Source organism: Poecilia mexicana, unplaced genomic scaffold (assembly GCF_051168715.1).
Source record: "Poecilia mexicana isolate PSO_F unplaced genomic scaffold, ASM5116871v1 scaffold_12, whole genome shotgun sequence".
Taxonomy (NCBI): Eukaryota; Metazoa; Chordata; class Actinopteri; order Cyprinodontiformes; family Poeciliidae; genus Poecilia; species Poecilia mexicana.
Window position 1 is genome coordinate 18,349,604 of NW_028263381.1, and position 10,216 is coordinate 18,359,819.

Sequence of the window (10,216 nt, forward strand, 5' to 3'; positions counted from 1 at the left end):
TTACTTTTGTCTTGCTTTTTATCTTTCTTTTTTTGTCTATCATCTATTTTCTTAGTGTTGGTATTTCCATTCTCTTTCTAATTTACTTCCTATTTTCTCTTTTAAAATGTGTATATCTGGTGTTGCATGGTCTTATGTGAGTCTTGTGAAGTCAATCTGGCATGTGACACCCCTGATCTTGAGTCTGCAACCAGTAAACAACCCTGGCAATCAGAAGCCACCAAATTAATTACTGTGTGAAAGTTACACACACACGCCCAAACTTGACTCCATCGCAAATTCCAGATTTCTGCAGTCAAACAAGATGGTCTGTGTGTCCGATTTAAAACTAATCCTTAAGGTGTTCACAGAAAACCATAAGAATCTGCTTTAACAAAATCTTAGAGCTTTCTCTGTGAAATCTTGGTCAATGTTGGTCAATGTTAGGCTTTTTTTTTTGTAATAGCGACGTGTTAAGCAATATCATGTCAGAAAGAAACTTTATTGGAAAATAAGCTATAAATCTGTGGAAAACTTCACAAATTTTAAATAACAAGAAAAAATAAATCAACCAAACATAACTACATTTAGATATATAACAATCCAATTTTCTACACATATAATACTGTCACTGGGTCTGACCTCAAGCCTATCAAAACTACAAAACCAATGTTAGTGGCACATATGAGACACAATATCACATATATGCAGCTGAAGTGCAGAATTTGTAAAGAGAACAAATCTATACAAATGACGAACCTACATAGAACAGAGGTTCTCTGTGGAGTTTTCCAGTTAAAGGTGGAAATACTTCAAATGAGGAATACTACACTATACAATCAGAAACATCATTTATTGTACCTCAAGTTGGAAATTTTCAGGTGTGCTCACAGCAAAGTATTAATCTTGGTTTTTGTGAAATAATTTGGTTTCAGCGTGAGAAGAAAATGAATGTAAGAATCCAAAGTAAAACTAGGATGTTTGAGAAAAAAACCCCCAAAAACATTAACCTGTCTAACAGCACTTGGGAAATTAAAACAAATCATGTGAAATGTCATAGGTTGACTAATAATTTTGCTAATAACTTAATGGAATTGCTAAAAGATTCCTTTATACTTGAATGTTATATTATTTTTAAGCTAAACGCTGTATTATTATACTGATAAATTGAACAAAAGTGGTCAAATTTACTAGCATTTTGTATGTAATTTTCTTTTTTTAATCTTTTAGAGTAATTCATACACACTTTGTGCTCATGTCAAATGTTGCTGATCCTTTGGCTTCTGCAATTTAATAATTGTGGGGAGAATCAGAAAGGCAAAACAAATCTGAAGCAAAAACCTTTATCTGATTGTGATAAACTCAGCAGATGTTACTTTTTAGTTGATCCTGTTGATGCATCCGTGCAATCATGTTTGCACTTAACTAGTCTGGTCGGGGCAATTTTAAATGATGGACTACTGCTTAAAAGTATTGTAGAAACAAGGAGGCTTTTAGATACAGCAGGCAGTGGGCAGCTTGTGTTACCTTTCTTGGTAAGCTCATGTAAAATAACAGTAACAGGTCACAGTGTGTTATCTGAACAGGTATTTGACCTGTCTGACCTGACTGTGTAATGACTAGACTGGCAACATGATATGTGATGACTGACTAATTTAGCAGCCAGACTCACAAGGATAGAAGAAGCTGACTCCTCTCTGTACGTGGAGAGAGACAACGCCACCTTTTCCCTCAGTATCACTTTCACAGACAGTGATGCTCTTGTTCTTCCTCAGTGTTGTAACAGTCTTGCTGTAGCTTTAACCCCAATTTTGCTGCCACTTTTCAAGCTGCTGTGGCACCACTATCTCCTAATGGACTTTTTGACATTTGTTACCAACAGAAATGAAAACGTGCTGAATTAGGACTTTATGTGACAGGCTAGCCTGAAGTCGAGCATAATTTTGAAGCAGGAGGAAAGGGATAGATGTGTGTCATGTTTTTTACGAGTAGAATAAAAAAGTTTCAGTGAAACCACCTGCCTTCAGAAGTAATGATTATGTGAAGATTTGTGTGGAACTGAAAACTAAAACTGCACTGCATCTTAATCCCTCTTTGCATCGTGTAAAACAAAGTGGTGGCAGTATCATGCTTTGGGGAGGATTTTCTTTACTGGGGTGGCTTCCTGGACTTAATGGGAAGATAACTATCTTTATAATAGATGTAAATCTAGCAGAGACTCTTTCCACAGTTATAGATGCAGCAAAAGGTGATTCAGAAGTCCAACTGATTTTATAATACATGAATAAAGGCAGGGAAACACAAAAGGACCCCACACTTTTCATATTTAAATTTGTAAAAAAAAAATTAAAATAATAATAATTAACTATATAAACTGTATCATATAAATGAAAAATGAAAAAAAATAGTTTTTTGTAATGTGACAAAATATGGAGCTATTTCAGTTGTGTTTGATATATAAAATCATAAAACACTGAACACTTAAAATATGCATTAAAACACTTATATGGTTTAAACAAGTATTCCTGTTTAAATTGACTTGTTTACATTTACTTAAATTAATTTATCTTTTTTTTAACATTTAAGTGTCTTCCACAGAAAATATTTAAGCCTTTCCCCTTACACATGCTGACACATACAGGGACTGACTTTCACTTGCTTCTCAGGTACATGGCCAGACAGGTGAAACTCACACCAGCATCACATCACCTGAGCCGCTGATACACACTGATGCCTTCCACTCTGTTACCTTACCATCACAGTGTAACATTTCTTAATAATTACCTTAGCTCAGAGAAATGTTGGGAGCTCAGATAACGATTATCTGGGCAGGAGAACACATACAACATAACACTAAAAGGTTAGTGGTTATCAGAGACTGTTGGTAATTTACTGTAATATGATGTTTTTGGGATACTTTAAATGCAGCTTATTTGGAAGTAAGTTACTTATACCAGAAAAAGAAACCATTTGTTTAGATTAAATTACACCACTTATGTTGAGATTTTTGTTTTAACCTTTGCTTTATGTCTATTCTGATGGGAATACCTAGAGGGAATAAACAAATTATCCAGCTCAAAAATGTCAAGGTGTCCCTTTTTAACAACTCTGGCATGTTGACTGTGACATGCCCACCAGGAAACACAACTAATGCCATCAAGGCCTAATTATGAGCCAGCTCTAACTGTGCTCCAGGCTTCATCCATCATAGTCACTTTGACACTGTCTCTGCCCATATAAACACTCATAATTACGCTCTGTATCAGATGCTATTTGTCATCCTCTTGCTGGTTGTGTATGTGCTAATCACTACTATTATAGTCATATTAATACACCAAAGAAGCCCGTAATGGTCTCACTGGAATATTTGTTAGTAGACTCAGATTTGAATTTGACCTTGATGCTGCAAAGTAAATAATAAATATTGACTTTCATACTGCTGTGCTTTCTGGATATTTTTTATTTATCCATCCAAAAAAAAAAAAACATAAAAAATGAAAAACACTTTTTCACTTGAATTTCACAAACTTTTAAATATGAGCAATATACAATACCTTCAAACACCTATTCACACCCCTTGTGCTTTTGTATGACCGAAACCTTGAATTTCATTGTGAATGGAAATGAAAATGATACATGCTTTCCAAAATGTTTTACAAATAAAAATACGCACTCTCGCTAAAATGAATACTAATTTTAGCTGCAGATTCTCTGAACAGCAACTTCTAAGTCTTGAGACAGATTCCTTAAAGGATTCAGGTATCACTGGGTCAGTATGACAATCCCTCAGTCTCAAGTCCTTTGCAGTGTCTTAAGAGTTTTCCTCCATCTCAATCTTCTCTTTAAGCCTGACTAGCTACTCTATCCCTGCTGAAGAAGAGGATCACCACAGCATGATGCTGTTACAACTGGGATTGTATCTCTAGGTGTTAGTTTTCTGCCTTCTGGAGCTCTTTTTGTGCTAGTAGACTTGGTTCTGGTCTCATCTTTCCAGAGCAACGTTCCCCTTCATGAGTTGTAGCAAACTGCTATCAGAACATCTTTTGTGTTTCTGTAAATAATGGCTATAGAGGCCAGATTTTTAGTGTACAACTACTAGTTGTCTTGCCAACAACTTATCTCTGTAAATCTCCATGTGCCTCATAGCTGCTTTTCCAAACAATGTTCTCCTTTTCCAGCTATTGAGTATAGGTGAAAGGCCATGTCTTGCTGGTTTTACAGTTTTACGTCAGCCGTTCTTTGACCAGTGCCCTGAAAAACCTTCAAAACTCTCTATATTATGTTGTCTTTTATGACACTCAGCGAAACCATTGCATCTGTTACCCTCTCCCTCAGTCTAACGTCTTCAGCAGCCTCCAAGAGTTTAATCTTGGATTGTCCGCCATTTAGCTCTATCCATTTTTACAAAAACTCTAGCCAGCTTCCCTGGCCATTCTGAAAGAAAGCATGATGCTGCCACCGCCATGTGTCACTGCCTCTATAGCAACCCTACTGCAGTATCTACACAGAAATTACACGTAGGTGGACTTTATTTAATCATTAGCTGACATCTGATGGCAGTTGGTTAATGTGGATTTTATAGATTAAACGTAGTAATATTTAGATGCGTACCACACTTTTTAATTGTATGAAATTCTGACAACCATCTATCCCTTTCCTCCTCACCATGATGCCCTACTGTGTGGTGGTCCATTACATAAAATCTCAGTGAACTACACTGCATTTTGTTTTTCGTGGCAGCACATGAATAAGTCACAGTTGTTTGAATACTTTTGTAATGAAATGTTTATTATTCCACGCTCAATATGCATGTAACAGAGTTGGCGAGGAGAACAGTTTGTCAAATTCTTTTCCTGTCACTTAGTAACTTCTACAATTTTGGCTCTGTGTTCATTTCTTCAACCTTTTTATAATTTCATTCACCCTTCTTTTTTTTTTTAGGACTCGATGTGCCTCAGGCTGGTCTCTTTGGTCCGATGGCTCCCAGCAGGTATGTGAATTCAAGATGAAATTCTTCTTGGCACATTCGGCATGCTGAATGTTATGATGATTGCATACAATGGCCAAGAAGAAATTGTTAAACATATAAGGAGGTGTCTGACTCCTGGCATTTTTCCAAAAATGTATGCTAATTTTTAGGCTTTAAATATCCATCAATTGGAAAATGACCCACTCTTACATTTAATAAAACTGTATTAAAATTAAAAATAATCTGCTTGTTTGGATCAGCTTTCAACCTAAGTGATTAGATAAAAGCAAAAAATCCTTCCTATACTAATTATGTTTGATTATCCAAAATGTTTATTCATATTTTACAAAGAAGTGGTTGTTAAATCCAAACGTTAATGCAGTGAAATAAAATCAACATCTTGTAAAATGTTACGTTCTTGTAGTTCCCATTGTCTCCTTTAGAATGACTGTGATCAACAGCACAATATATATATGATGTTTAAAATCCATCCATCCATTTTCTTTACACCCTTGTCCCTCGGTGGGGTCAGGAGAGGTGCTGGTGGCTCTCCAGCTAACGTTCCGGGTGAGAGGCGGGGTTCACCCTGGACAGGTCGCCAGTCTGTCACAGGGCAGCACAGAGACAAACAACCATGCACACACACACACTCACACCTAGGGACAATTTAGAGAAACCAATTGACCTGACAGTCATGTTTTTGGACTGTAGGAGGAAACCGGAGTACCCGGAGAAAACCCACGCATGCACAGGGAGAATATGCAAACTCCATGCAGAAAGACCGGGGCCGGGAATTAAACCCAGAACCTTCTTGCTGCAAGGCAACAGCTCTACCAACTGCGCCACTGTGCAGCCCCTGATGTTTAAAATAAACTTAGATATTTGGTTGTTGTTGCCAGCTACTTAACAACATAAATCCATCATTGGGCAATGTGTAATGTACTTGGCCATGTAGTCTTTTGCCCTGTGTACTTGTAAATTAGTTTTCAGTTGTTACAAATGACACCAATATAAAATGAAGAGTTGCACAAAGAGCACAGTTTATCCAATCTTTTCAGTCTGCTGTCTTGACTCAACTGCGCTGTAAAGTAATGAAGCACGACGTAGTTTTCGCAGAGAGAGCTGGTAATTATGGAACCGCTGTGATGAGAAGGTTTTCTTTAGATGGACTAGATTGGCCATTCATTACCAGCACCCCCACTACACACAGGCAAATGCACACCAGCTTCAGAGACAATGGAGCACAGACTGATTCAATCTGGGCTTGTATTTACAGACAACAATGAGATAATCAAGTAGAGCATTACACTGAGTAGCACACGGCTGGCTGTGTGTGCATCTCAGTGTGCATACCTTCCTCATGGCTGCATATCCAAGTTTTTCAGTACTAAACTCACTGTTTTGCCCATCCTGTCTTACTGTTTTTGTGTGAAATCAACTCAGAGTGATATTGTAAATGAGAGCAAATACAAACTTACTCGTCATCCAGCGTGGACCATGTATAAAACAGAGTTTCTACAATACAAATTTTCCAGGTTCAATGCTTAAAACCTAACGCCTGCATCAATATATGCCATGAATTCATAGTAAATAATTCATTAAACCTTTGTAGTACCATCAATATACATGCAGCTTCTTTCAGTGCTTTTAGAATTTTACGTTTAGAAACGGATTGATGTTTTGCATGAAAATATGTAGCAACCCTGTATGACTTTATTTTCACTAGCTGTAAAAATTGTTCTTCAGAAAGTTTGACAAGAACATGTGACAGATCAGAGGAAAACATAGGAGAGAAAACATCTTTTTGGGGAGGGCAGCTGGTGTTTGAAAAGGCTGTTCATGTACCGTTTGAGTGATAAAAGTAAATTAACAATTTCTTTTTTTCCTATTTAGTTGTTTCTTATTTCTTCCCTACACTCCTAGTTGATAAGTACTCAATTTCAAACAAGCACCTCTCCAGGGACCACTTTTAGATTTTACAATTTTTTAGACAGATCTGCTTAAACTCCCCATTTACCCATCTGACATCAGGACACACAGGCATGGATGTGTGGAGCTGGCAGTGGAGGAGTGAAATGCTGTGCCCTGGTCCTCTGGGAACTGGATTTAATACAACACAATAAAAGGACAGACAAGGGAGGGGATTTTTGATGTTTTTATCATGGCATCAGACACCCCTCATTGAAGGGTGTATGTTCTAGTTGATGTGTGTCTCTGCTGGTAAGTGGCTGGAAAACGCAGTCTGCAGGGGTCCTTCATCAAAGCATGCTTCCAGGAGAAATAGGCTAAGGAAGAAAACGGTAGCCCTTAATGGAATAGGGAGAGAAAAAGAATAATACATGAAAATAATCACATTTTTTCTCCCATTTTTCTTTCAGTATAATTAACAAATGCAAACGCAGGGATCAGAGCTGATTTCCAATCTTTTCTTTTGAGAGCTACATTTATAGCATTTTACATATTTTTATACTTTCTTTCGTAAAGCCAGAACATTTTTCCTGACCTTTTCCTCTGTGTTGATTATTCTGTTTGTTGACAAATGTTCTTTAGCAATCCTCTAAATAAAGGATGCAATCCTCTAAATAAAGGATGCAACCTCCCATGTACAAAGAGATGTAAAATTGTTACATACATGGCAACATTTAAGTTAAGGATTAACCAAGATTGTTGTCACTCTACAAGCAGTGGTGAGAGCAACACATCATGCTGTTAGTCATGCTTTCAGTTCAGCTGTCTTCTTATTGCAGCACATCTCTAAGCAGGTGGCTATGGTTGTTCTCAAAGGAATCCTAAAATTTGGCTCCGTGAAATTCATTAACTCTCGGAAATCCTCATCATCAACCTTGACATCATATGTTTTTCAGTCATGTTACAATTTTTCCTGCATAATTCCCTCTGATGTCATCACATTGTCACCTTCATAGCACATCATTAAGTTTTATTTGAGAAGTTGATGCTGGTCCACCATGTAGTCCTGAAAGAGTGCTATTGAGGTGAAACTTAAGGAGCTTCTCAAGTATATTTCAAAACATAATGGCATAAAGTGAATTTTGCATCACACATTTGGACCATTTAATTTTCCTGTGCTGGGATGCCTTTACCATGATTATTTCTCTTACAACTATTAACTGTCTCTGCTTAAGGATGTTCAGCGGTGTCCTCTTCTGGATTGCGCATTAAAAGAAGACATATTTAAATGGTCAGTTAATTGAATGAAACAAATTTTAATCTAACCATTATTCGAAAGCTAATCCTAAATTGATTATTTGTTTGCACCCTTAGTTTTAACTTCCTCCTTCTGCCTTTGGAACTGCTCTTTATCTATGGATCTTCCTTTTTAACTCCTTTTAGTGTCATAGTTTAGATATTATTTGTGCTTTTTGGAGATGCTCATCAGCTGTTCCCAGTTGTAAAAACAATATCTCATTTCCACGATTATGCATCATAGCAACTGTGCTAAAGTAAGAGCAAAAATCATTCCTGCTGCACAGTATTAAAAAAAGCATAGGGAATAATTGTCTAAAGACATAATGCCCCAAGCAAAAACATTATGACCAAAAAGCAGAATAACAGAGCTACTTCAACATGGTTCCACCACGAGCGACACAATTCAAGAAAAATTGACTGAGTTTACTATTTTTGACTTTTCACGCTAGAATTTATTTAAACCAATCCTGTATTTGTAAAAACATTGAAAACTGAGTTACTTCATTTCCACATGACAATTACTACAGCTCTGCTTTTTGTTTCAGATGATATCTTAAGGATAATGAACTATCTGATAAGCTAAAAATGTAATGTTCATTTAACTAAGCTGCAGTCGTATTTAATTGATCATCAGTGCCCTCTTTTGAAGAGTGTTTGGCCATCAGAACAAATTACTCGCCCTCTTCTTTCCCAATCCTATTGAACTTTTGACCACCATCTCTGAAGGTCAAAGATCAAGGCTCAGGGTTAGATTGGTAGCACTAAGGAGTCGCACGACCCGGCTGGCTGTTCTTCTACGTTTAAGCAGGTGGAAAGAATGTGATTGTGGCGTTAGATTGATTAGTGGTGCATGCCTGAGACCTGCAGGGTCTGTGGATGTGTGCGTGTTGTTACAGAGGCAGCAATGCATTTCAATGCATCTAATGTGAAAGCTGTCAATACTCCTGATCCAAACCACAGCGCTTCATAGGAGGTTAATGCCCTTTGGCTTGTTGGTGGGTCTGTCTGTCTGTGTGTGTTAACTGACAAATGTTTGTTCTTACACATCAGCCAGGAGAAAATGAAGGAACAAGCTTTGATCAAGCAGGCCATGACAATTGTACTATTTTAATCATGTTTGTCCACCCATTGCTTATTATTGGTGTTTATTTTCTGTAGCTCAAAGGAATGTCTTTTTTTTTTTTTTTACATCAATAGGTGCTTAACAATATATATATATATATGTGGGTTTTCTTTTCTCAAATGTGTTTAATCTTGACTGTTTTATGGGAAAAATGTCATCCAACATTAGTGCTAGCATTAACAGCTGGTCTCGGTAGACCGCTGGAATCGAGGCTAAACTTTTCTGAATGTAAATGTAGATGAAGTGTTATTTAGCCTCAATCAAGCACTCTCAGCATCAGCTTATTTGCTTTCCTCCATAGTCGGGATGGATGTGATTTTTCAGCCATTTATATTTAATGTGTATGCCATTACTTTGCACCGGATACATTTGTACCTCGATAAATTGTCCTTGTTGTTTCGTAGTAATGGAAGGTTGCAAGTTCCCAGTTTTATTTGAATAGAATAATTTTTATTTTAGATTACTAGGTATAACTAAATTACCACTTGGCAGTAGCTCCCTTGTTTGTACAGCACTATGAGTTTGTTGATATGCATTACCTTGTTGTTTAAATGTGTACAATCATTTCCCGTGTGGGGGAGAAATTGGTTTGCCGAAAGCTTCTCCGTACTATCCCTCTGGTGCCTCCACTCAACACGAGAGATCATACAGTATAGTCCTGAAGCACCCCACACAAATCCCTGTGGTGATTATCAGATCTCCTCAGATCCTTTCAAAGCCCCAGACTGAATTGGAAGCCACTTTGTTTGTTATTTACTTGCTGTGTAATGCTGAACTGCAGCTACATAGAGACCAAATGCATGAACACAGTCACACACACACACACACACACACACACACACACACACACACACACACACACACACACACACAAAACCTACTGCTTTAATGAAAGATGCACTCGACAGTCTCTTTAAAAGCTACACCTATCATGTTGA